The sequence below is a fragment of the Lissotriton vulgaris genome, chromosome 12 (assembly GCF_964263255.1).
Source record: "Lissotriton vulgaris chromosome 12, aLisVul1.2, whole genome shotgun sequence".
Taxonomy (NCBI): domain Eukaryota; kingdom Metazoa; phylum Chordata; class Amphibia; order Caudata; family Salamandridae; genus Lissotriton; species Lissotriton vulgaris.
Genome location: NC_141700.1, coordinates 154,777,257 through 154,804,954, shown reverse-complemented (window position 1 = coordinate 154,804,954; position 27,698 = coordinate 154,777,257).

Here is a 27,698-nt window from a genome sequence, read left to right as displayed (position 1 = left end):
TCACTCCTATAAAACCAGAAAAATTCAGCTTTTATAGATAACTGTGCTAACTATAATTCACGCCCCCGCAATGCACTGCTTATGACCTCACATATTATATCACTCATGACATGGTCAGTGACATCACTGATGGCATCATGCACAGAATCTCTGATGTACCCACTCACCCCCATATAACATTTCATACACCCACTCAAACTTCCACTCTACCGTTCTCAAAACCATTGATCCACCCATACCAATACTTACACATCCACTCACTAATTTATAGGTCTACACTCGCATACCCACTCAGTCACCCATACAACCACTCCCAATCCAACTCACTCATTAATACAGCCTCTGATATATCCACTCATACATGCATACCGCTACTCACACACTGTCAGTGACACATAGAGCTACTCACACACCTACTCACTCACCCATACAGTCAATCACACAGACACTTACCCACCCATGCAGTTACACACACCGACTTACTTACTCTTACATATACTAACACATACTCACTCACCTGTCCAGTTACTGACACAAGCACACACTCACCCATACAGCCGCTCTCACATTCATTCACTCATCCATATTCACTCATATACTGCAGTGCTCACATACCTATACTGCCTTTTACATATGCAGTTACTCACCCACTGACATCAATTCACTCATTAACACAGCCATATACACACACACTCAGTCACCCAATACAGCCTCTCACAGATGCACTCACTAACCCATACAGCCACTGATTCACCCACTTATTCTTCTATGCAGTTGCACACACTCCCACCCACCCACCCAGACAGGTACTCAGACAACCAATGAATCACCCATGAAGCCACTCACAAACCCACTCACACACCCATACAGCCACTTAGACACCAACTGACAGACTGATACAAACAGTCACACAACCAGTCACTCATCCATACATTTACTGAGACACCTAATCACTCACTTATACAGTTAGTTATGCACCCACTGAATCATCTATACAGGCACTCATACACCGACTGATTCACCAATACACCTTGGTAAATATATTTAACACTAAAAAAAATTAAAACACTCACAGTCACTGGATGATGCAATCAGTGATGTCATGTGAGATGTCATCAGTGATGTCACTGAACTTATATTGAGTGATGTAATATGTGAGGTCATAAGCAGTAAATTGCGGGGACGCGAGTTAGAGTTAGCTTAGCTAAAAAGAACAGCTGAATTTCTCTGGTTTTGTACGAGTGAAATGTCAGCCTAACTATAACATCTCTGTAACCTTTGATTTTTAGGCAATATGCAGCACAAGAGAGAGAGTGACAGAAACGGACTGACCCATAGCTCCATGCTTTATTGTGTGTTGGGCGAAGCAAAACTTAAATGATCATTGAACAGATGAATGGATGGATGTATTTGTATTACATGGTTTGCCAAGATATCAGCAGATGTCTGCAGGCCAGCACTAAAAATCATTTAAGACGAGAGGGAACGTTTTCTATGTTATGATATTCAACAATATCTCACTTGTTTCTGTTCGACTCTATGACCAGTGCTAACGGCACGAGCCTCCTTGTCTGTAAATAAACGTGTTAAATACGTGTTACAGTATACATTTGTAATGCACAGACAGAGCCCTACAAGTAAATCAATGGAATCATGCGATTATGCAGGCGCTGCTTTTTTAGGTTTCGCCTATCCGAAAGCTGCGCAGCAGACTTTCGCGCAGGGCGAAATCTTATGTCTAGAGATGTGTACTCATGTCCCGCCCCTCTGTTCCATTGGCTAGCTCCATAAATGGAGGCTAGCCATTGGAACAGAGATCTGTCCGTCATGGCCGGACCAGATTTGTGCGCGTTCCCGCGATTTTTACTCATCCCGCCCCTTTGCGATCGTCATGCGGCGGTGGGCGGTTGTTTATTTATTTATTTTTTCAAGCTTCGTTTTCGCCATTTTGGAAGTGCCGTTTGCAGGGGTAGGTTGCGCGATGTCCCGCTGTCCAGTCCCGCTGTCCGTTTCCGCCCCCCTCCCGCTGTCCGTGTGCCCGTCATGTTCTTTCACTCACCCATTTAAAGCACTGGTGGTTTTACAAGGAAGGCCCGGACGAAGAACAGTGCAACACGGCGCTGGACATAGCAATCTCTGCGTGTTACGGCGTGAGGGGCTCGAGCCGCCTGGAGACATCCGGAAGATTGATGAATGAAGCCTGGAGAATGGGGTGAAGTTAAGGGGAACGCACTCTAACTGCCCCGCCGCACCCGATTCACACTCCCTAATATTCCGGATTTTGACGTACAATCCTTCCAGCTGCGGGGCCCCAGCAACGGAGGGGCTCTGTGCGGACTGCTCAAAGTCTGACCGGGGGTGGGGGTGGGGCGAGGAATGTCCAGCGGTTTTATTATTTGCCTTTGTTTCTACCAACACTTCGGTTGCGGCTGACCCATGCGCTTGGAATTCTTTTTAATACAGTGATTCATTTCTGCGCACAGCTTGCACTCCCCGGGGTTCCTGGGTGGCTGTGCTTGGGGTTCTCACTTGTATGCTCTGTCAGGATTTGTAGATGTGTTGGAGTGCGCTTTCTGTGGCTCTGGGTGAACCCGTCCTGAGATGGTACATTCCAATGTTAACAATGAAATGGCTGACATGTACTGGTCTTGTACACGCATCCATTAAGTTATAACCATTATTTTTTACATTTCAATTGTGCATCATTTTATTTTATACCTCATACTCCATCTTATTTTACCTGACTGGGTTCTACCCGTCATTCATTTGATCCTGTATGCAGTCGTCAAACCTCATAACATTGCTCGTGAGAGACCTAAGTGGGTCACCGTCCTCGACGGCGAGGTGTAAGCAATGTATATGGTTGTTTCGGGCAAATTGTTTTCGTCCTTTCTGCCTTTTGTTTCCTCTCTGTCGAACTCAGATGTCGAAAAGTAAGTCTCTGTCCACTAAACAAAGTGCTGAGGCCTACTGGCTGCAACCACCGGCACAAATTAAGCACTGCGCCTGTGCCACATCCTTAATGAAACTAAAGCAGAAAGGCAGAGGTTATGGCGGAGGGCCTGGCATTCAAAATGCTTCAAAGTATGCCCTTATGTGGGGCGACGTACTACCAGGCTCTTTAAGACGCAGAACCGTTAATATAGGGCAGAGTCTAAAAATACACAAAAACTGATGAGCTTAGTGTACAATTCAATGGGCTGTGTATCACAATATCGAAGTCACATGTACCCGTCCAATTTCGGATCACATGTTGGTTTCTGTAACAATTTCTTAGCGTGACCCAGGAACAGGATAATGATGCTGATTTTGCACTCTCCTGTAAATATACTCCGAGCTCCGACCTTCGACCTCTGCTGCCCCCTGCTGGTGTTCCGCTGTGGTGAGGTGAGAAACCGCTACACTGCCGTCTTTGTAGTGTTTACCTCGGGGTTCACTGAAAGGAGAAGAACTAGGGGTGGTTGGGTATCAGGTGGACAAATTAAGCATTGTGGCTGGAGTCATTGCAGACGTGAAAACGTCAGTTTGGGTAGGTAGTCAAGGTGCAGCTCCCAAAATATAAATTGGTAATCAGTTTAGGTGGCTGGGACTGGTGAACTTAATCCTAGTAGTTGGAAAAGCTCTAAACTGACGATTTAGATACCCAAGTGAAAAATATATTTTTCACGGAGCGGACTGAGACATGGGTGTCCCACTGAGAGCAAAACATCGGAATTGTAGTCTGAATGCCCTAGACTTGCTGCGGAGAGCAAAAGGACTTCAAAGCAACCATGTCCCACTAAGGGGTGAGAGGGCACACTGCTAGCACGTATCTGTCGCCCACATAAATCCATGCTATACTTGCTGTACTGCCGTGTGCCATTCCTACAGCCACGTCACACCTTATTAAAACCGCTGTTCTTAAACCACAAGATAGTAGCATGTAAAGACGCCTTAACCTTTTGTTTGACAACCAGCAATCCAGGTTTGCTAAATATATAAATAGACTATTTCATATTTTTAAACCCTCCAGATTATTCGAAGGGCAGAAGAGGCATCTGGTTTATTGAAAGAAAAGGCAAGCTGCGGACAATTGATTTGAGTAAACAATCTATGTTGTAATTTATGAAATGTAACAATTTGTTATTTAATTCGAAAATGATTTAACTGTGTATAATCGTTGTTGTGATGGATGGAATTCTATAATTTTAAAATCCTTTTAATTACCTAATTCGAAATTGAGTTTTATTCTTTTTTGTGGGATAGTCTCATATTATAATTTTAGGTTCAATGTTTACTCTCTTTTCTGCACACACTTTGTAACTGATTTAAGTAATTGAAACAATAAACATTGTCAATGCCAGAACGTCAGTACCAGTAGACCCTTTGCATTCTGGTATCTGCAGTTCATAGTGGTGCTAGTAACTCACAGGTACTGTATTGTGGGATATCAGTGTTGGCACTGCCAAGGTTTGCCCTTGTGGACACCTATTTTAGGATTCTTGCCTCTTTTCAACATCAATAAACTTTGAATCCAAATGTTGGTAGAGCTGGCAGCGACCTTTAACAAAAAAACTCGGTCCCGGGTAATAATTTTTATTTTGACAAATTAAGCATTGTAATAACTATCTGAACAGTACGAGCACACAGACAGAGCGCTGAACCCTTTCGAACACTAACCCCCAGTCACAGATCTGGTTTGAATCTATTGTGTGTGTGTGTGTGTGGGTCTGTGTTTTTGAGTGGCATTTGCCAGAGATTAAACTATTGGCATTGTAAATGACAATGCCATTTATTTATCTGTTTTCAAAACCAACACATAAATACAAATTTTGTCATTTACAATGCCAATAGCTCAAACTTTTCAAAAGGCGAAACCATTGCATTGTAAATGCTTGTTTCACATAGTTACGGATTTGGTGCATTTGCCACAGACCTAATCTGCACATTTAAAAAAACAAAATGTAGGTTTCTAGCTCAAACTGATCAAAAGTTACTAAAACACAGCCACTTGTTCACGTGCAGTGAAAGGCCCTTCGCAAACATAAAACGGTCCGCCTTATGTTGCTTATTTCTGTATTTGGCAGTTGAACTGGTTCTAATGAATCATCCTTTCCTAAACAATGTGTAAAAATGACAAAATAATGAAGTTATACTATCAAAAATGTGCTGCATTAAGTCGCATTGTTGGTATTTTCTTGCAACATAAATTAGCCCACCCTGCCCCATGATTCCAGTGGCCCTGCCGCCTGCAAGGCGTCTGGTCGCCTGCGTTATGTAGTCAAAGCTGTAACACAAACCCAGTGTGTCTGATTTCGCCTGGGAGGGGCGGGGTCCGGGCCCAGTATACTTCTTGTTTGCCTGTTCTTAAGTTTAGTCTATAACCTATGTTAACCTTTCGGCAGTATTTCTTGTCGAAGTGCTTTTATAGCCTCGTAAATTCAAATTGCAGCTCTCATTATTTTATGGCCTCCATACAAAAGAATCTTTAAGTCGAGACTGCTGTGGGCGCTATGCAACCCGGCTCCCCTCCTCTCCTTTCCAGAATATATATTGCGTCTTGAGACCCCCTCCCCTTATTTTTGGCGAGAGGCCCTGTGCCCTCTCGAATTCTTCGGTCTAACTTACTGTTTTCTAGGAATCCAGCGAGAATCTCCCAATGCAGCTATAGTTTCCTAAACGGCGCTCGTATTCGAATGCCGTGAATTGTTGGTAGAGTTTGCCACCTAGTGGCACCATTTACAGTTGCATGATGTTGAAGGTGAACTTCTTTTGCCTTTTGAATCTGCTGCCTAAGTGCCAACACAGGCACATTTGGGCCACCGTTCACGGGTGCCTGCATTGCAGGCAGGATTGTTTTTTTGTGCAGGAAGGAACAGCTTCCTACACAAAACAAGCCCCCGAGGCTTTTTCCTCTTTCTAAGTGTGCTGCATTCAGCAACAGACTTAGAAAGAGGCCATGGGGAGAAATTAAGATATTCATCCTTGTTGTGCCTCCCTTGAGAAGGCGTAGCATTTTGATACATTCCCAGGCTTCACAGTCTTTTTTATTTATTTATTTTTATTTATGCGATTTTATATAGCACAAACTTTACCCGAGTGTCAGAGCGCTTTACATAAGAACCAGTTGAGAAACATAAGGATTTAGGATTACATGCTTTACATAAAGGATACAAACTGAAAAAATTGCAAATGTACAAGATGTAAAGTCACAAAAGGAGGAGATACAAATGGATATACTCTAAGAGTCACATAGGAATGGTAGATAGTACAAAGGTCTACTGCATATACTAGTGATTAGAGTTATCTCTATATACATAGGGAAGGGATATGACTGGTAAAATCCATCGGAGTTGCGTGGGAATATTCACGCTCCACCTATGGAACGCCTTCCGGGTGCAGAGTAACGCCATGCAGCGACTTGTGGTGCCTTGCGGTACTCCAGATCTAAAAATTAACACACGGTGGGCTTGTGCTGCTTGGTAGATCGGACTTTAGCACTGCATTGTCCTTGCGATACCCTGTGTGACGCATGGGCAATGCTATACTATGATAGATTTCGCTATATATTTGTTTATCCATGCTTTTGTTCTCTTGTATTTGCTCGGGGGGAATTTCATGCAAACAGTTTCCAAAATGCATTACGCAGTTATTGTGGGTCCTTCTCGAAATTTGTTTTAATATCCGTTATGAAGATTCATGAGGCACTGTACCATTGAACAAATGAAATAGTTATGTTTCAAATGCAAAAGGACGACGCTCAATTCTGGAGGCTTGAGTTGCTCATGTTCAGGTTTTAAGTAGAGCCGAATTAGACGACGTTTGCCACTTCGCTTATATTGAGAGCTCACAGTCCTAAAACCAATAGTGTGGGACCAATTATCATCAGCACTTGAAAGTGACATCAGATGGAGAGACATCACAGAAAGTGTTGTGCCAATGCTAGCCCCCATTTAAAACTGAAACAGCCTGATTTCATCATCAAACCTGAGCTAGTCTTTGATGTAACTGTTATAAACTATGTGCCACATGATTTCAAACTAGAATGTTTATATTCATAACTAAAAAGCATGCATATACATCCAGTTATTGTCTGGAAGTGCAAAGCAGTGAATGTTGTAGACAAAAGGGAGTCTACATTTACAGGACCATCTATGCACTTATAATCCATTTGTATAGAATGAAATCTTGGTCAAATGAGATGCCTGCTGTGTAATTAAATATACATCAATGAATGCAGGTATTTCTTTGGATTAGAAGCTATGCAATATTAAAGTTGGCATTTTTATTTAGAACTCATCAAGTAGGTATAGGGATCGCATCTGATGTGAAGGGGAATTATTTGTGGGACATGAAAACATGCCTTGATGTGGGAGGTTGGTGCCCAATGCCTTTGCTTTAGTCTCATTCTGAAGTGGCTCCTGGCTGCATGCAAGTTTTTCAAAAACAACAAACAACTTACCAAAGACATTGATGTCATGGAGGAGACCTTTTCTCACTGGATTCAAACGGCAGCGGATATTCATGCACCTCGCGTGAACTTTTCTCGCTCACGTCCTAATGACGCACACAAATGGTTCACTTCACAATTGAAGATTCTAAAACTTGAAGTCCGCCAAAAAGAAAGGAAGTGGAGGACTAGGTATCTACCACATGACAAAGCGATCTATTGCTTGGCCCGGAAGAACTATCAAAAAACTATCTTAAAACATAAAACTACTTACTTTTCAGAAAAAATCTTAAATTCACAGAACAAATCAAAAGATGTATTCAATATAGTGAATGATCTTTGTAACAGTGACAGAACAACCCCCTCGGTCACTCCTACACAAGAGCTCTGCGATTCCTTAAATCTCTTTTTTACAGACAAAATTACTACTATAAAACAGAGTATACTTAATCTCCCTGTCCCTGTTCCTTTGGATGACAGCTATTACAACTCTATTACATTGGATACATTTCCTCCGATTGATACAAAAACATTGTCTGATCTTTTTGTACGTGTTAAATCCGGATCACCCAATGACACCTGTCCCCTACACATATTTAGAGAGGTAGGACTAGCCATTCCCCAAGTTGTGCTTTTACTGCTAAATGAATCACTTATACAAGGTAAGGTCCCTAGTAGTTTTAAGAACGCCCTGCTCATCCCACTGATTAAAAAACCAGGAGCAGACCCACTTGATCCGATAAATTATAGGCCAATATCCCTTTTACCTTATGCATCTAAAATTCTGGAAGCTCATGTCTCCTCCTGCCTGTCCAAGTTTATCGAAAAATCTGAATACTTGGAACCAAATCAGGCTGGTTTCCATCCCTGTCATTCGACGGAGGCCGTGATCCTGGCTGTCCAAAATACTCTAAGATCTAATGCTGATAGAGGCATACATCAGGCTCTCGTACTCCTTAACTTGTCGGCCGCGATCAACGCGGTTGATTATACCATTCTTGTCAACCGTGTCGAACAGGCCGGCCTCAGGGGACCTGCCTTAAACTGGATCACGTCTTTTATAACAGGACGCTCGCAATCAGTGAGACTTGGGACCTTCACAGCTCCCAAAACTTCTGCTACATGCGGGGTCCCTCAAGGATCCTCATTATCACCTTTATTATTTAATCTTTACCTCCGTCCATTACTACACTCTTTAACCCCTTCCACGCTGATGACGAGCTGGGCTCGTCATGGCGTAGCCTCCTCGCACGCTGATGACGAGCCCAGCTCGTCACGTAACATGCGTTTTCGCAAATCTCAGCGTGCGAGCGGAATTCCGCTAGCGCGCATGGAGTTAAAGAACTCCAAAGTTACTATTTACAACTATGCGGATGATCTCCAACTTATCTTCCCTCTTAACACTGCAGACTCTGTGACAGAATTTCAGAATACTATGACACATGTACAGAGGTGGATGAACCTTAACCATCTAAAACTTAACCCAGGCAAGACAGAGCTGATCTTGCCTGGGAAAAGTGAATTGAGTTGGGGCCCGAGTTTCTGGCCATCTGACATGGGAGCCCCACCCACAAAATCCCTCTCTGTTAAAAGCCTGGGGGTCAGGCTGAGTGCAGATCTCTCTCTTTGAAAGGCCAAGTTGGAACAGTAGTCTCCGCTAGTTTTTTTCAACGTAATTTTTTTTTTAAAAAATAGCCCAGTTCCTGACACAATCTGCTCTTCTTCAGGTAGTCATTGCCCTTGTTCTTTCCCGACTGGATTTTTCAAACAGTCTCTATCTGGGACTCCCAGTGGACCAGTTGAAAAGACTTCAGCTTGTTCAAAATCAAGCAACCAGGCTGATTTGCAGACAATCTAAATGGCAGCCTATCAGACCTGGCCTGGAAAGTTTACATTGGCTACCTGTAAAACAAAGGGTTGCGTTCAAGACTGGATGTATTATTTTTAAAGCTTTACAGGATACAGGCCCAAAATTCATCAGGAAACTTGTCTCTAGGTACAACCCTTCATTAAACCTTCGCTCTGCGCATAAAAGTTTTTGGGTTGTCCATACCTTCAAGAAAAAACGTCTGGGGGGCAACTGTTTTGATCATCTTGCAGCCACTTTTTGGAATTCTCTTCCCCTGCCTATAAGGCAGAGTCCTGATCTTCTTACTTTCAGACACTCTCTCAAGAATTGGCTTTTTAAGCAGGCTTATTTTTAGAGTAATATTTTTGTGTTATGTTCTTCTCCGATAGCGCCATGAAGCCTACGGGCGTACGCGCGCTTAATAAATAAATTTTAACATAACATAACTCTACAGCAAATTGGTTGGCAATACAATTGTGACCTGGGTATTCTGTTATGTCGTTTTTTTCTAGGGGCTCAAACACCAAAAGGTTTCAGGGCACTTCAAGGGGTGAGGGGTGGATAGGAGGGATTATTGGGGGGACGCGCAGATGTCAATGGATGTCAATTCACCAAAATGCCTGGGGTACTGGAAGCTACACCACACCCCTTTGACCTGTGATGACATCAAAGGAAGTGTCAACACACATCATCATCATCACTGGTAGCCTTAACCCCTTCCATGCTGACGACGGCCCCCAGCCGGCATGCATCACGGTGGGCGTGTGCAACCCGCCCACTCAATAAAACGGCTGCACAGGCGCAGAATCGCGGCCGCGCCCAAGGGGTTAAAGCAAGCCTGTCATGTGACCTTTGATCCGGATGACATCAAAGGTAGCAACAGAACCAAAGTTTTAAAAAAAAGCACAATAAGAGCAACTTTGACACCAGGTTAAAAAAATAACACAATTGCTAGAGGAGGTACACGTGAATTTTGGTTACTATCATTTTTCCAACAGCCCTGCAATCATACCGAGGATGCAGCCATCACATACCAAGTAGCAACCGTCATTGACCAGGTGGCCATGCAATGTTGTTCAGGTACAGCCCCCAATGTCCAATTACCGCCCCCAATGCCAGCCGCCCTCCCACGTGTAAAGGTACAACTGAGACTGAAAGGCACAGAGACCAGGAACAGCATAAGCTGTAAAAATGCGGATGTCCGAGGCCACGCAGGGGCCATCAAGAGGACGGCACCCTAGACACAGAGGGCGTCCCCCGCCCCTCGCTAGTATCTTCTCCTCCCCGGGCAGGAGGTGTCCCGAGGGGAGTGTGAGGAGGAGCTAAGTGGGCACGTCCGGTGCGGCAGGCAGGGCGAGGGGTACTTAAGCCCCCCTTGCCATCTTTTCTGCCTCTTTGCTGCACCGGACGCGTCGTGGTGACCTCGTCACGGGGACACACATTTTCCCTCCCGACCTCTCACCCTGTGTGTCAGCTTGAGGGTGACAGTTTGAACGTTTTCATTTTCGTTGCAGGCGGAGTTACAGGGCGATCCGGAAGCAGAGAGGTGCAGCACGGTACCTCAGCGGGCACATAGGGTGCCAGAGCCTAAGACCTGGGGCCTCATGGGAGGTTCCGGGAACACGTGTCGGCGCCCCAGTAGTCCTTCGGGCGGTTGAAGGCCTGTGCAACTGGGGGTTTGCCTAGCTACGCCCAGCAAGGGGCGTGTGTATAATGTTTACCATAAGGGGCAGCACAGGGTGGTTCGCCACGGTGCTGCCTGGCTCATCAGGCAGGCAGGTGGCGAGAATGCGGCCTGCCCTTGGATCGCCCGTAAGATAACCCACTATGATTACATAACGTTGTATGTAATAAACCTGCAGCAGTTTCTTCCCAATCTAACACTGGTGTCTAGTGTGTTATTTGTGGGATGCATGCAATGTTGTGGGGTGGGGGGGTCCTGTCGCCATGATGTGTCTATGCAGGCTGCAGTCACACTCTGACTTATGATAGGCGGGTTCAGGGGGAGAATTGTACCCTCAGAACATTTTGAAAAGAATGTGGCCATTATCATCAAACACTCTTTATTCGGTCGAAAGGACCATGAAAGAACAAGATAAAAACAAGTTACAAACAGATCACACACAATAAAATAACAAAGTTAAATTCCTGAGTTACACGTCATCAATTGCCTTTCCCTGAAGTCGTACCAGAGTCACACTTCACACCTTTTCCTTAAACTCTTCGCCTGGGTATTACAATTCGATACTGCGTAACAGATTGTTGGAGACTCACTGCGCTGTAAAAACAGTAAACCTTATTGGTGAGTTTAAAAACATTAACCTGCTAAAGTGGGCATAAAAAACGGATTTTAAAAACTGAATATAAAGTGCAGTTTACCACAAAGTGCTCAGTGGGGTGTATGGACACTGTATCACACGGGCAGTGGGGTAATGAAACAGACTACGTCCCAGTAACGGGGAAAGCCACCAGGACGTAAATCATAGTTAATCCGAGGCGGGAGGAATGTGTTCAAATTTCACATATATTTACTGGAGAGCCAGTAGTGTGTCAAGCCAATGCAGCCTGATGCTTCCCAGGAGCTGACCAAGTTTTAAAAAAATGAGCAGTGGATGCCCCAGCATGTCAATGTGTACATCCACCATGGAATGGGTGTACCCAATTATGGCAAACATTATGTATAGTGTGCCAGTACATTGCCATTTTCATATCTTCTCTCTCACTCACTGCCTGACTGACTGACTGACGAAGATGCTCGACCCTTGTGGCAAGGGTCGGCTTTTTTCACTATACCAAAAGGGAATAATAAGGCTGTTATTCATAAACACTGAAACGAAAAGAGGGCAAACATCATGGAAGGCAGAGCTCGGATGCCCATAAGGGCGAGCTGCCACCGCTATGTTTATTCACAGACAAAAACAATGCCAATACTGCTAACTATTTTGAAATTATTTGTGTCAAAAGAGGCGTGGACATACCATCAGACCACCTTCAAGCTCATTAGTAGCTTTTATTTGATTATCAAAGTTTCAAGGTTTTTTCATTTACATGTGATAAACACTTTGCATACTACACGCAAAATAAAGAAATCAATAATTTAAACTTTCATTCAACAATTACCAATTTCTCTCGCCATCCCATTTATTCCACATTCACATCAACCACACTCTCAAAAGAAAAAATATATAATAAACATTCATACTTGTACCAAACAATATTGCTATAAATCACAATTCCTTTTTATATCCTATACAATATTTACACATTCCGATATACAATTGAACAGTCGAATTTACTTGGATACAACAAAGCACAACTTTTCAAAACAATTGTTCCGTGCAAATGTTTGGTAGTTCCACGGTCTACGCGTTTAACCGCTATGTTTATGGCAGATCCCTACATTGTATCTTTGGATCTCCGCCCCCAGGCGCGTGCACCATCAGACTTTGGTCCCTTTCACAGCTCCAGTTTATGAAGTGAAACTTAACTACAGTGGGCCATGAATTAGTTTCAGTTCACTGGACTGAAAGGTAAACATGAATGGCTGCAAGACGTTATTGAGATTCATACAGCTAAACTTGACATGAAAGCACAGGCCGGCACCATTTTAATGCAGTGTGACCCACAAAGACTGCCTCTTCCACATTGCCAGTTCTATGAAGCTGTTTCGCTCCTGAAAGTTCTCAGTGAAGTTGGCACACTGGGCATGAATAGTGTTGTAACAAATGGCTGCACTGCAAGGTCGTTTCCCTGGGCCTGAGCTCTGTAACCTTACAAATTGTGGCTGTTTCTGGCCAACTATTTACAATTTCAGTGATCCAAGCCACAGTCAACAATTATTTAAAGGAGGCACTGGAAACAGAGTTCTCTTTTCCTGGTGCTGCTTGGTCACTACAGAGGCAAGGGGTCACAGGACCAATGTCAGGGTCACAAGAACAATGACTGGGGTAACGAGAACAATGACAGGGGTCGCAAGACCAATGCCAGGATCATAAGAACAATTGCAGGGGTCGCAAGACCAATGCCAGTGACACAAGAAAAATGCCAGGATCGAAGGAACAATGCCAGGTCCACAAACACAATGCCAGGGTCACAAGAACAATGCCAGGATCGAAGAAACAATGCCAGGTTCACAAACACAATGGCAGGGTCACATGAACAATGCCAGGATCGAAGAAACAATGCCAGGTTCACAAACACAATGGCAGGGTCACGAGAACAATGCCAGGATCAAAGAAACAATGCCAGGTTCACAAACACAATGGCAGGGTCACATGAACAATGCCAGGATCGAAGAAACAATGCCAGGTTCACAAACACAACTGCAGGGTCACATGAACAATGGCATGGTCACAAGAACAATAGCAGGTTCACAGGAACAATGACAGGGGTCACAAGAACAATGACAGGGGTCACAAGAACAATTGCAGGGGTTACAAGAACAATGCCAGGATCGAAGGAACAATGCCAGGTTCACAAACACAATCGCAGGGTCACAAGAACAATGGCATGGTCACAAGAACAATGCCAGGTTCACAGGAACAATGACTGGGGTCACAAGAACAATGACAGGGATCACAAGAACGACAGGGGTCACAAGAACAATGACAGGGGTCACAAGAACAATTGCAGGGGTCGCAAGACCAATGCCAGGATCACAAGAACAATTGCAGGGGTCGCAAGACCAATGCCAGTGACACAAGAAAAATGCCAGGATCGAAGGAACAATGCCAGGTCCACAAACACAATGCCAGGGTCACAAGAACAATGCCAGGATCGAAGAAACAATGCCAGGTTCACAAACACAATGGCAGGGTCACATGAACAATGCCAGGATCGAAGAAACAATGCCAGGTTCACAAACACAATTGCAGGGTCACATGAACAATGGGATGGTCACAAGAACAATAGCAGGTTCACAGGAACAATGACAGGGGTCACAAGAACAATGACAGGGGTCACAAGAACAATGACAGGGGTCACAAGAACAATTGCAGGTGTTACAAGAACAATGCCAGGGTCACAAGAACAATGCCAGGATCGAAGGAACAATGCCAGGTTCACAAACACAATCGCAGGGTCACAAGAACAATGGCATGGTCACAAGAACAATGCCAGGTTCACAGGAACAATGACTGGGGTCACAAGTACAATGACAGGGGTCACAAGAACAATGACCGGGGTCACAAGAACAATGATCGGGGTCACAAGAACAATTGCAGGGGTCGCAAGACCAATGCCAGGATCACAAGAACAATTGCAGGGGTCGCAAGACCAATGCCAGTGACACAAGAAAAATGCCAGGATCGAAGGAACAATGCCAGGTCCACAAACACAATGGCAGGGTCACAAGAACAATGTCATGGTCACAAGAACAATGCCAGGTTCACAGGAACAATGACAGGGGTCACAAGAACAATGACAGGGGTCACAAGAACATTGACAGGGGTCACAAGAACAATGACAGGGGTCACAAGAACAATTGCAGGGGTCACAAGAACAATTGCAGGGGTCACAAGAACAATGCCAGGGTCACAAGAACAATGCCAGGGTCACAAGAACAATGACATGGTCACAAGAACAATGACATGGTCACCTCCAGTAAGTCTCCAGTACATCAGGGGTACCGCAGGGCTCTGCGATCAGTCCCATTCTTGTTAATATCTACTTACAGCCCCTGTTCCCCATTATTAAATCTTTTGGCATTGACCTGGTCAACTACGCTGATGACACTCAACTGTTGTTTTCCCTGGAGGGGAAGCAAGCAGTACCCATGGATACGTTCCAGGAGTGCATACGTCAGACTGCTGGATGGCTTAGGAGAAACTCTCTACAATTTAACGGGGGAAAACGGAGGTGGTATACTGCCCCACGGCCAGATTGTCCCAACATTTACCTCTGGAGTTCAGGCTCACTCCTGAGGAGGAGCCTCTGGTTCCAGTCAAAACGGTGTGCAATCTGGGAGTTCTGATGGACGGTAACCTCCAAATGGAGTCGCAGGCCAACAAAATTGTTAGCGTGTGCCTTTCTTTAATGCGCATGCCACGACAGATCCTTCTGCTACTCCCTAAAGATTCACGCTCCTTTGTAGTGAGGAACATAGTGTAGGCTGGACTACTGCAACTCCCTGTATTTGGGAGCACCGCAATACATCTTCCAGGGGTTGCAGAGAGTCCAGTCTATGGCGGCAAAGATGGTGTTAAATAGGCAACGTATGTCCTCCACATCGTTGGCTTTGAGAGACCTTCACTTTTTGCCTATTAAGGAAAGGGTTCGTTTTAAATCACTCTGTATTGCTTACAGAGCAGTACATGACTTGGGTCCTGTCCTGTCCCACTGCGAGAGAAGTTCACCTGGTACAATCCTAAAAGGCAGCTCGGCTCCTCGAGCGCAAATTTGCTGACGACCACCAGATTTAGTCGCTCCAGGATGGTGGGGAGGGCTTTCAGTGTGGCAGTCGCTCACTTATGGACGAGTTGCCCCAGAATATCAGACAAGCCAACTCTCTGGCTGAGTTCAGAAAGAGCCTGAAAACTTGGCTCTTTCCTAGGACCGATCCCTAGCCCTGCTCCCCGCTGTCATACCGGTCTGTGTTTAGGTTGGTCTATTTAAGTCTGAGCGCCAGGATATCCGTACGGTGGCAGATGCGCTATACAAGAACTTAATTCAATTCAAGAACAATGTCAGGTTCACTAGAACAACGGCATGGTCACAAGAACAATACCAGGTTCACAAAAACAATGCCAGGTTCACAAGAACAATGGCATGGTCACAAGAACAATGGCATGGTCACATGAACAATGCCAGGTTCACAAGAACAATGGCATGGTCACAAGAACAATGGCATGGTCACATGAACAATGCCAGGTTCACAAGAACAATGCCATGGTCACAAGAACAATGACATGGTCACAAGAACAATGGCATGGTCACAAGAATAATACCAGGTTCACAAGAACAATGGCATGGTCACATGAACAATGCCAGGTTCACAAGAACAATGGCATGGTCACTAAACACCTCTAAATCGCATGCCTTTTTCTTTACGGACAGGGATAACATTGAAGACCTGGACACTGGGGACTCTATGATTCAGGTCACTCCCACGACCTTCCGGTATCTGGGCGTTCAAATATACCGGACGCCTGCGGATATGCTGGATGGTAACCTGCATAAGGCAATTAGGGCATTGAAAGCAAATATTGCATTCTGGACAGCATTACCATTATCTGTCCCGGGCAGGGCTGCTATAGCGAAAATGGTTGTCTTGCCCAGTTTGATTTACTATTTTACGAACCTACCTATATTGGCTCCACAGCGCACTTTTGCATTACTGAACATGCTATTAACCAATCTCATCTGGGGTACGGGCAGGAAACACATTAGCCTTAAAAACTTCCGGTTGGCACAAACCGGGCGGTTTGGGAGTGCCAGACTTTCGTGCCTATTACTATGCGTGTCAACTACAGTGGTTGTCCTACTGGACAGCTGGACGTAACCTACAAGAAATAGACTTCACTTCAGCTGATGTTGATAATGGTAGGCTGCACGTCTTTTTATTGCCGGGAGCTAGGACTCCTGAGACCCCCCCCCCCTTTTTGCAGACGGCCTTACATTGCTGGAAGGGGGCGCTCAGGTATACGCACCTGGGTGGCAACTACTCTGGGAACACCCCATTGCTGGGGATTCCCCTGGCCAGAGACAGACTGACGAAGCGCACTTTGTCCCCCTGGTTAGAGGTGGATGTGAGTACAGTGGCTGGACTGTTCGGTGACGACGCGCTAATGGATCATAACACATTTGTACAGTGCACCGGTGCCCCGGCTTCCCTGTTCCTTACACATACGGCATTGATCGGATTTGTTAAGAAATATTGGGTCCCTCAGAGAGCACCTCGCCCTGACAATGAAGTGATCAAGATGGTGTATTATATGGCAGGTGGGAGACACTTGGTGAAGTGGTTTTACACTGGCATTAGCACACATACGAGAGTCACCCTACATGCATTGAAGGCTCAATGGGAGGTGGAATTGGGAAGAGAACTCTCGGACAGGGACTGGGCGATAATGCTAGAACACCCCAGAAAAATCCCTAGGAATGCTCGATTTAAGTTTATACAGACGATGATTTTGCACCGAGCATATCTCACTCCACATAGGCTGGATAGGATGTTTCCCCAGACTCAACACCACTGCCCGCGCTGCCTGATGGGGGGCAGGATTCCAACACATGGTATGGGACTGCCCTAAACTGAGAACCTACTGGGATTCGGTGAGGCACTTACAGGAATCTTCCACACACATTGCTCTCCCTGATACAGCGGCAGAATGCATACTAGGGCTTCATGCCCGGATCACCACTAGCAAGGTGCAATATCGCTTTATAAATTTGGCGTGTATAATAGCTATTCGGTACATAACTAGGAAGTGGAAATCCCGTACTCCCCCGGAAGTACATACCTGGCGGGGGAGGTGCTCCGTTGGGCCGCATCAGAGGGCGCAACACTCTGCAGAGAAGAATCCAGGGGACTAAGGAAGACACTGATCTCCCTCGACTGGGAGGTGATGTTGGAAGTTCTGCTAACGCAAGAAGTGGCATTCTTTTGAGTGGTGTTGCCGCTGCCCTGAAGAGTTCTTACGGTGGCTAAAGGGTATACCGCACATTTACGTTGTGGCGTGCTAGTGCTAGTGAGAGTTCTCTTACTCTGTTCACCTTTATGACAATGCCCACCCTTTAGTGGTTCCCGCAGCATTTCTCTATTAGTAGCATCGACCGCGACCTTGGGGTGGGGGGTAGTTGGGGTTTTTGTAGGGGGCTGTTCACCTTTTGTTTTTTCCTCCCTTTTTCTCTTTTTCATTTTCTCCTTTCTCCCTTAACCCCCCCCCCCTTTTATGGAACCCTATATTTCTTCCAGTGATGACTCAGTTGAAGGTATGTTTAGTATAACGCTGTCCTGCACTATGCTTCCCCCTCTATTACTCATCACGGCTTACTGTGACAGGATATAGTTTATTGTATTTGTAGAGAAGCCTTGATCCTCGACTCATGAAACCTGTTATCACTATTGTACTACAAATGGGTGTATTATGTCATCAGCAGTTTTTGTAATGTATGGCCTCTTTACGATGTGAAAACCAATAAAAGAATGTTTTAAAAAGAAACAATGGCATGGTCACAAGAACAATGGCATGGTCACAAGAACAATGGCATGGTCACAAGAACAATGATATGGTCACATGAAGAATACCAGGTTCACAAGAACAATGGCATGGTCACAAGAAAAATGCCAGATTCACAAGAACAATGGCCTGGTCACAAGAACAATGCCAGGTTCACAAGGACAATGGCATGGTCTCAAGAACAATGGCAGGTTCACAAGAACAATGGTATGGTCACAAGAACAATTGCATGGTCACAAGAACAATGGCATGGTCACAAGAACAATGGCATGGTCGCAAGAACAATTCCAGGTTCACAAGAACAATGGCATGGTCACAAGAAAAATGCCAGATTCACAAGAACAATGGCCTGATCACAAGAACAATGCCAGGTTCACAAGGACAATGGTATGGTCTTAAGAACAAAGGCATGGTCACAAGAACAGTGGAATGGTCACAAGAACAATGGCATCATCACAAGAACAATGGCATGGTCACAAGAACAATACCATGGTCACAGGAACAATGGCATGGTCACATAAACAATGGCATGGTCACAAGAACAATGAAAGGTTCAAAAGAACAATGGCATGGTCACAAGAACAATGCCAGGTTCACAAGAACAATGGCATGGTCACAAGAACAACGCCAAGTTCACAAGAACAATGCCAGGTTCACATGAACAATGCCAGGTTCACAAGAACAATGGCATGATCAAAAGAACAATGGCATGGTCACAAGAACAATGGCATGGTCACAAGAACAATGGCAGGTTCAAAAGAACAATGCCAGGTTCACATGAACAATGGCATGGTCATGTGAGCAATGCCAGGTTCACAAGAACAATGGCATGGTCACAAGAACAATAACAGGTTCACAAGAACAATACCAGGTTCACAAGAACAATACCAGGTTCACAAGAACAATGGCATGGTCACAAGAACAATGCCAGGGTCACAAGAACAATGGCATGGCCACAAGAACAATACCAGGACCATAAGAACAATGGCATGGTCACAAGAACAATGGCATGGTCACAAGAACAATGCCAGGTTCACAAAAACAATGGCATGGTCACATGAACAATGGCATTGTCACAAGAACAATGCCAGGTTCACAAGAACAATGGCATGGTCACAAGAACAATGGCATGGTCACAAGAACAATGGCATGGTCACAAGAACAATGCCAGGTTCACAAGAACAATGCCAGGTTCACATGAACAATGGCATGGTCACGTGAGCAATGTCAGGTTCACAAGAACAATGGCATGGTCACAAGAACAATGCCAGGGTCACAAGAACAATGGCATGGTCACAAGAAAAATGCTAGGGTCACAGGAACAATGCAAGGTTCTCAAGAACAATGGCATGGCCACACGAATAATACCAGGATCACAAGAGCAATGGCATGGTCACAAGAACAATGCCAGGTTCACAAGAACAATGGCATGGTCACATGAACAATGCCAGATTCCAGAACAATGGCATGGTCACAAGAACAATGGCATGGTCACAAGAACAATGCCAGGTTCACAAGAACAAAGCCAGGTTCACAAGAACAATGGCATGGTCACATGACCAATGCCAGGTTCACAAGAACAATGCCATGCTCACAAGAACAATACCAGGTTCACGAGAACAATGGCATGGTCACAAGAACAATGGTATGGTCACAAGAACAATGGCATGGTCACAAGAACAATGGTATGGTCACAATAGCAATGGCAGGTTCACAAGAACAATAACATGGTCACAAGAACAATGGCATGGTCACAAGAGCAATGGCAGGTTCACAAGAACAATGCCAGGTTCACAAGAACAATGGCATGGTCACAAGAACAATGCCAGGTTCACAAGAACAATGGCATGGTCACAAGAACAAAGGCATGGTCACAAGAACAATGGCATGGCCACAAGAACAATGGCATGGCATAAAGAACAATACCATGGTCACATAAACAATGCCATGGGCACAAGAACAATGCCAGGTTCAAAAGAAGAATGGCATGGTCACATGAACAATGCCATGTTCACAAGAACAATGCCACGTTCACAAGAACAATGGCATGGTCAGATGAACAATGCCAGGTTCTAGAACAATGGCATGGTCACGTGAGGAATGCCAGGTTCACAAGAACAATTGCATGGTCAGATGAACTATGCCAGGTTCTAGAACAATATTTACAACAAGGGGTGGTGAGGGACAGAGTCTCTGAATTAAGCAGAAAGCTCTCACCCAGTCAAGAGATCAGGGCTAGATCCAACACCGTTTTTTAGCTCACTGCACCATCCCAGTTTCAGAACCTGGCTGTATGCAAATTAGTCCGTTCCTGTCCCAGTGCATGATGGGAACAGGGCAAACCAAACTACAAAAGCCAATTCTTACACTGGGAAGGAAACAAGCTCCCGGGGACCGGTTTCTGGCATTACAGCCGTCTTCCGCCCGGTTTGCTTGAATCCTGATGGTGCAATGAGCAAGGGTCTCACATCTGAGAACACCCTTCCACGCTTAGGGTGGACAAAAATATTTACAACAAGGGGTGGTGAGGGACAGAGTCTCTGAATTAAGCAGAAAGCTCTCACCCAGTAAAGAGATCAGGGCTAGATCCAACACCGTTTTTTAGCTCACTGCACCATCCCAGTTTCAGAACCTGGCTGTATGCAAATTAGTCCGTTCCTGTCCCAGTGCATGATGGGAACAGGGCAAACCAAACTACAAAAGCCAATTCTTACACTGGGAAGGAAACAAGCTCCCGGGGACCGGTTTCTGGCATTACAGCCGTCTTCGGCCCGGTTTGCTTGAATCCTGATGGTGCAATGAGCAAGGGTCTCACATCTGAGAATACCCTTCCACGCTTAGGGTGGACAAAAATATTTACAACAAGGGGTGGTGAGGGACAGAGTCTCTGAATTAAGCAGAAAGCTCTCACCCAGTCAAGAGATCAGGGCTAGATCCAACACCGTTTTTTAGCTCACTGCACCATCCCAGTTTCAGAACCTGGCTGTATGCAAATTAGTCCGTTCCTGTCCCAGTGCATGATGGGAACAGGGCAAACCAAACTACAAAAGCCAATTCTTACACTGGGAAGGAAACAAGCTCCCGGGGACCGGTTTCTGGCATTATAGCCGTCTTCGGCCCGGTTTGCTTGAATCCTGATGGTGCAATGAGCAAGGGTCTCACATCTGAGAATACCCTTCCACGCTTAGGGTGGACAAAAATATTTACAACAAGGGGTGGTGAGGGACAGAGTCTCTGAATTAAGCAGAAAGCTCTCACCCAGTCAAGAAATCAGGGCTAGATCCAACACCGTTTTTTAGCTCACTGCACCATCCCATTTTCAGAACCTGGCTGTATGCAAATTAGTCCGTTCCTGTCCCAGTGCATGATGGGAACAGGGCAAACCAAACTACAAAAGCCAATTCTTACACTGGGAAGGAAACAAGCTCCCGGGGACCGGTTTCTGGCATTACAGCCGTCTTCGGCCCGGTTTGCTTGAATCCTGATGGTGCAATGAGCAAGGGTCTCACATCTGAGAATACCCTTCCACGCTTAGGGTGGACAAAAATATTTACAACAAGGGGTGGTGAGGGACAGAGTCTCTGAATTAAGCAGAAAGCTCTCACCCAGTCAAGAGATCAGGGCTAGATCCAACACCGTTTTTTAGCTCACTGCACCATCCCAGTTTCAGAACCTGGCTGTATGCAAATTAGTCTGTTCCTGTCCCAGTGCATGATGGGAACAGGGCAAACCAAACTACAAAAGCCAATTCTTACACTGGGAAGGAAACAAGCTCCCGGGGACCGGTTTCTGGCATTACAGCCGTCTTCGGCCCGGTTTGCTTGAATCCTGATGGTGCAATGAGCAAGGGTCTCACATCTGAGAATACCCTTCCACGCTTAGGGTGGACAAAAATATTTACAACAAGGGGTGGTGAGGGACAGAGTCTCTGAATTAAGCAGAAAGCTCTCACCCAGTCAAGAGATCAGGGCTAGATCCAACACCGTTTTTTAGCTCACTGCACCATCCCAGTTTCAGAACCTGGCTGTATGCAAATTAGTCCGTTCCTGTCCCAGTGCATGATGGGAACAGGGCAAACCAAACTACAAAAGCCAATTCTTACACTGGGAAGGAAACAAGCTCCCGGGGACCGGTTTCTGGCATTATAGCCGTCTTCGGCCCGGTTTGCTTGAATCCTGATGGTGCAATAAATAACGGTGATGGATCAAGCCCTGATCTTTGGACTGGGTAAGAGTGGTCTGTTTAACTCAGACACTCTGTTCATCACCACCCCCTTTTGTAAATCGTTTTTGACCACTATAGGTGTGGCAGGGTATACTCAGACATGAGTCCCTTTCTCACTGCTCCATCAGGATTCAAGCAAGCCGGGCCGAAGAAGGCTGAAATGCCAGAAACCGGTCCCCGGTAGCTTGTCTCCTTTCTGGTGAAGAATTGGCTTGGTAGTTTAGTCTGCCCTGTTCCCATGATGCACTGGGCCAGGGACAGACTGATTTGCATATAGCCAGGTTCTGAGCTGGGATGGGGCAGTGAGATAAATAACGGTGATGGATCAAGCCCTGATCTTTGGACTGGGTAAGAGTGGTCTGTTTAACTCAGACACTCTGTTCATCACCACCCCCTTTTGTAAATCGTAGGTTCTAAAACAATGGCATGGTCACATGAGGAATGCCAGGTTCACAAGAACAATTGCATGGTCACGTGAGGAATGCCAGGTTCACAAGAACAATGGCATGGTCACAAGAACAATGCCAGGGTCACAAGAACAATGCCATGTTCTCAAGAACAATGGCATGGCCACAAGAACAATACCAGGATCACAAGGACAATGGCATGGTCACAAGAACAATGGCATGGTCACAAGAACAATGCCAGGTTAAAAAAAACAATGGCATGGTCACAAGAACAATGGCATTGTCACAAGAACAAAGCCAGGTTCACAAGAACAATGGCATGGTCACATGAACAATGCCAGGTTCAAGAACAATGGCATGGTCACCAGAACAATGGCATGGTCACAAGAACAATACCAAGTTCACAAGAACAATGCCAGGTTCACAAGAACAATGGCATGGTCACACGACCAATGCCAGGTTCACAAGAACAATGCCATGCTCACAAGAACAATACCAGGTTCACGAGAACAATGGCATGGTCACAAGAACAATGGTATGGTCACAAGAACAATGGCATGGTCACAAGAACAATGGCATGGTCACAAGAACAATGCCAGGTTCACAAGAACAATGGCATGGTCACAAGAACAATGCCAGGTTCACAAGAACAATGGCATGGTCACAAGAACAATGGCATGGTCACAGGAACAATGCCAGATTCACAAGAACAATGGCATGGTCACAAGAACAATGCCAGGTTCACAAGTACATTGCCAGGGTCACAAGAAAAATGGCATTGTCACAAGAACAATGGCAGGGTCACAAGAACAATAGCATGGTCACAAGAAAAATGCCAGATTCACAAGAACAATGGCATGGTCACAAGAACAATGCCAGGTTCACAAGAACAATGCCAGGGTCACAAGAACAATGGCATTGTCACAAGAACAATGCCAGGTTCACAAGAACAATGGCATGGTCAGATGAACAATACCAGGTTCAAGAACAATGGCATGGTCACAAGAACAATGGCATGGTCACAAGAATAATGCCAGGTTCACAAGAACAATGCCAGGTTCACAAGAACAATGCCAGGTTCACAAGAACAATGGCATGGTCACAAGTAAAATGGCATGGTCACAAGTAAAATGGCATGGTCACAAGAACAATGCCTGGTTCAAGAGAACAATGGCATGGTCACAAGTACAATGGCATGGTCACGAGAACAATGGCATGGTAACACGAACAATGGCATGGTCAAAAGAACAATGGCATGGTCACAAGAACAATGGCATGGCCACAAGAACAATGGCATGGTCACAAGAACAATACCAGGTTCAAAAGAAGAATGGCATGGTCACAAGAACAATGCCAGGTTCACAAGAACAATGCCAGGTTCACAAGAACAATGGCATGGTCACAAGAACAATGGCATGGTCACAAGAAAAATGGCATGGTCACAAGAACAATGGCATGGTCACAAGAACGATGGAATGGTCACAAGAACGATGGAATGGTCATAAGAACAATGCCAGGTTCACAAGAACAATGGCATGGTCACAAGAACAATGGCATGGTCACAAGAACAATGCCAGGTTCGTAGAACAATGCCAAGGTTCACAAGAACAATGCCAGGTTCACAAGAACAATGGCATGATCACATGAACAATGCCAGGTTCACAAGAACAATGGCATGGTCACATGACCAATGCCAGGTTCACAAGAACAATGCCATGCTCACAAGAGCAATACCAGGTTCACGAGAACAATGGCATGGTCACAAGAACAATGGTATGGTCACAAGAACAATGGCATGGTCACAAGAACAATGGTATGGTCACAAGAGCAATGGCTGGTTCACAAGAACAATGCCAGGTTCACAAGAACAATGGCATGGTCACAAGAACAATACAATGCCAGGTTCACAAGAACAATGGCATGGTCACAAGAACAATGGCATGGTCACAAGAACAATGGCATGGCCACAAGAACAATGGCATGGCATAAAGAACAATACCATGGTCACATAAACAATGGCATGGGCACAAGAACAATGCCAGGTTCAAAAGAAGAATGGCATGGTCACATGAACAATGCCAGGTTCACAAGAACAATGCCAGGTTCACAAGAACAATGGCATGGTCAGATGAACAATGCCAGGTTCTAGAACAATGGCATGGTCACGTGAGGAATGCCAGGTTCACAAGAACAATTGCATGGTCAGATGAACAATGCCAGGTTCTAGAACAATGGCATGGTCACGTGAGGAATGCCAGGTTCACAAGAACAATTGCATGGTCACGTGAGGAATGCCAGGTTCACAAGAACAATGGCATGGTCACAAGAACAATGCCAGGGTCAAAAGAACAATGCCATGTTCTCAAGAACAATGGCATCGCCACAAGAACAATACCAGGATCACAAGAACAATGACATGGTCACAAGAACAATGGCATGGTCACAAGAACAATGGCATGGTCACAAGAACAATGCCAGGTTAAAAAAAAACAATGGCATGGTCACAAGAACAATGGCATTGTCACAAGAACCATGCCAGGTTCACAAGAACAATGGCATGGTCACATGAACAATGCCAGGTTCAAGAACAATGGCATGGTCACCAGAACAATGGCATGGTCACAAGAACAATACCAAGTTCACAAGAACAATGCCAGGTTCACAAGAACAATGGCATGGTCACACAACCAATGCCAGGTTCACAAGAACAAAGCCATGCTCACAAGAACAATACCAGGTTCACGAGAACAATGGCATGGTCACAAGAACAATGGTATGGTCACAAGAACAATGGCATGGTCACAAGAACAATGGCATGGTCACAAGAACAAGAACAATGCCAGGTTCACAAGAACAATGGCATGGTCACAAGAACAATGCCAGGTTCACAAGAACAATGGCATGGTCACAAGAACAATGGCATGGTCACAGGAACAATGCCAGATTCACAAGAACAATGGCATGGTCACAAGAACAATGCCAGGTTCACAAGTACATTGCCAGGGTCACAAGAACAATGGCATTGTCACAAGAACAATGGCATGGTCACAAGAACAATGGCATGGTCACATGAACAATGCCAGGTTCACAAGAACAATGGCATGGTCACAAGAACAATGGCATGGTCACATGAACAATGCCAGGTTCACAAGAACAATGCCATGGTCACAAGAACAATGACATGGTCACAAGAACAATGGCATGGTCACAAGAATAATACCAGGTTCACAAGAACAATGGCATGGTCACATGAACAATGCCAGGTTCACAAGAACAATGGCATGGTCACTAAACACCTCTAAATCGCATGCCTTTTTCTTTACGGACAGGGATAACATTGAAGACCTGGACACTGGGGACTCTATGATTCAGGTCACTCCCACGACCTTCCGGTATCTGGGCGTTCAAATATACCGGACGCCTGCGGATATGCTGGATGGTAACCTGCATAAGGCAATTAGGGCATTGAAAGCAAATATTGCATTCTGGACAGCATTACCATTATCTGTCCCGGGCAGGGCTGCTATAGCGAAAATGGTTGTCTTGCCCAGTTTGATTTACTATTTTACGAACCTACCTATATTGGCTCCACAGCGCACTTTTGCATTACTGAACATGCTATTAACCAATCTCATCTGGGGTACGGGCAGGAAACACATTAGCCTTAAAAACTTCCGGTTGGCACAAACCGGGCGGTTTGGGAGTGCCAGACTTTCGTGCCTATTACTATGCGTGTCAACTACAGTGGTTGTCCTACTGGACAGCTGGACGTAACCTACAAGAAATAGACTTCACTTCAGCTGATGTTGATAATGGTAGGCTGCACGTCTTTTTATTGCCGGGAGCTAGGACTCCTGAGACCCCCCCCCCCTTTTTGCAGACGGCCTTACATTGCTGGAAGGGGGCGCTCAGGTATACGCACCTGGGTGGCAACTACTCTGGGAACACCCCATTGCTGGGGATTCCCCTGGCCAGAGACAGACTGACGAAGCGCACTTTGTCCCCCTGGTTAGAGGTGGATGTGAGTACAGTGGCTGGACTGTTCGGTGACGACGCGCTAATGGATCATAACACATTTGTACAGTGCACCGGTGCCCCGGCTTCCCTGTTCCTTACACATACGGCATTGATCGGATTTGTTAAGAAATATTGGGTCCCTCAGAGAGCACCTCGCCCTGACAATGAAGTGATCAAGATGGTGTATTATATGGCAGGTGGGAGACACTTGGTGAAGTGGTTTTACACTGGCATTAGCACACATACGAGAGTCACCCTACATGCATTGAAGGCTCAATGGGAGGTGGAATTGGGAAGAGAACTCTCGGACAGGGACTGGGCGATAATGCTAGAACACCCCAGAAAAATCCCTAGGAATGCTCGATTTAAGTTTATACAGACGATGATTTTGCACCGAGCATATCTCACTCCACATAGGCTGGATAGGATGTTTCCCCAGACTCAACACCACTGCCCGCGCTGCCTGATGGGGGGCAGGATTCCAACACATGGTATGGGACTGCCCTAAACTGAGAACCTACTGGGATTCGGTGAGGCACTTACAGGAATCTTCCACACACATTGCTCTCCCTGATACAGCGGCAGAATGCATA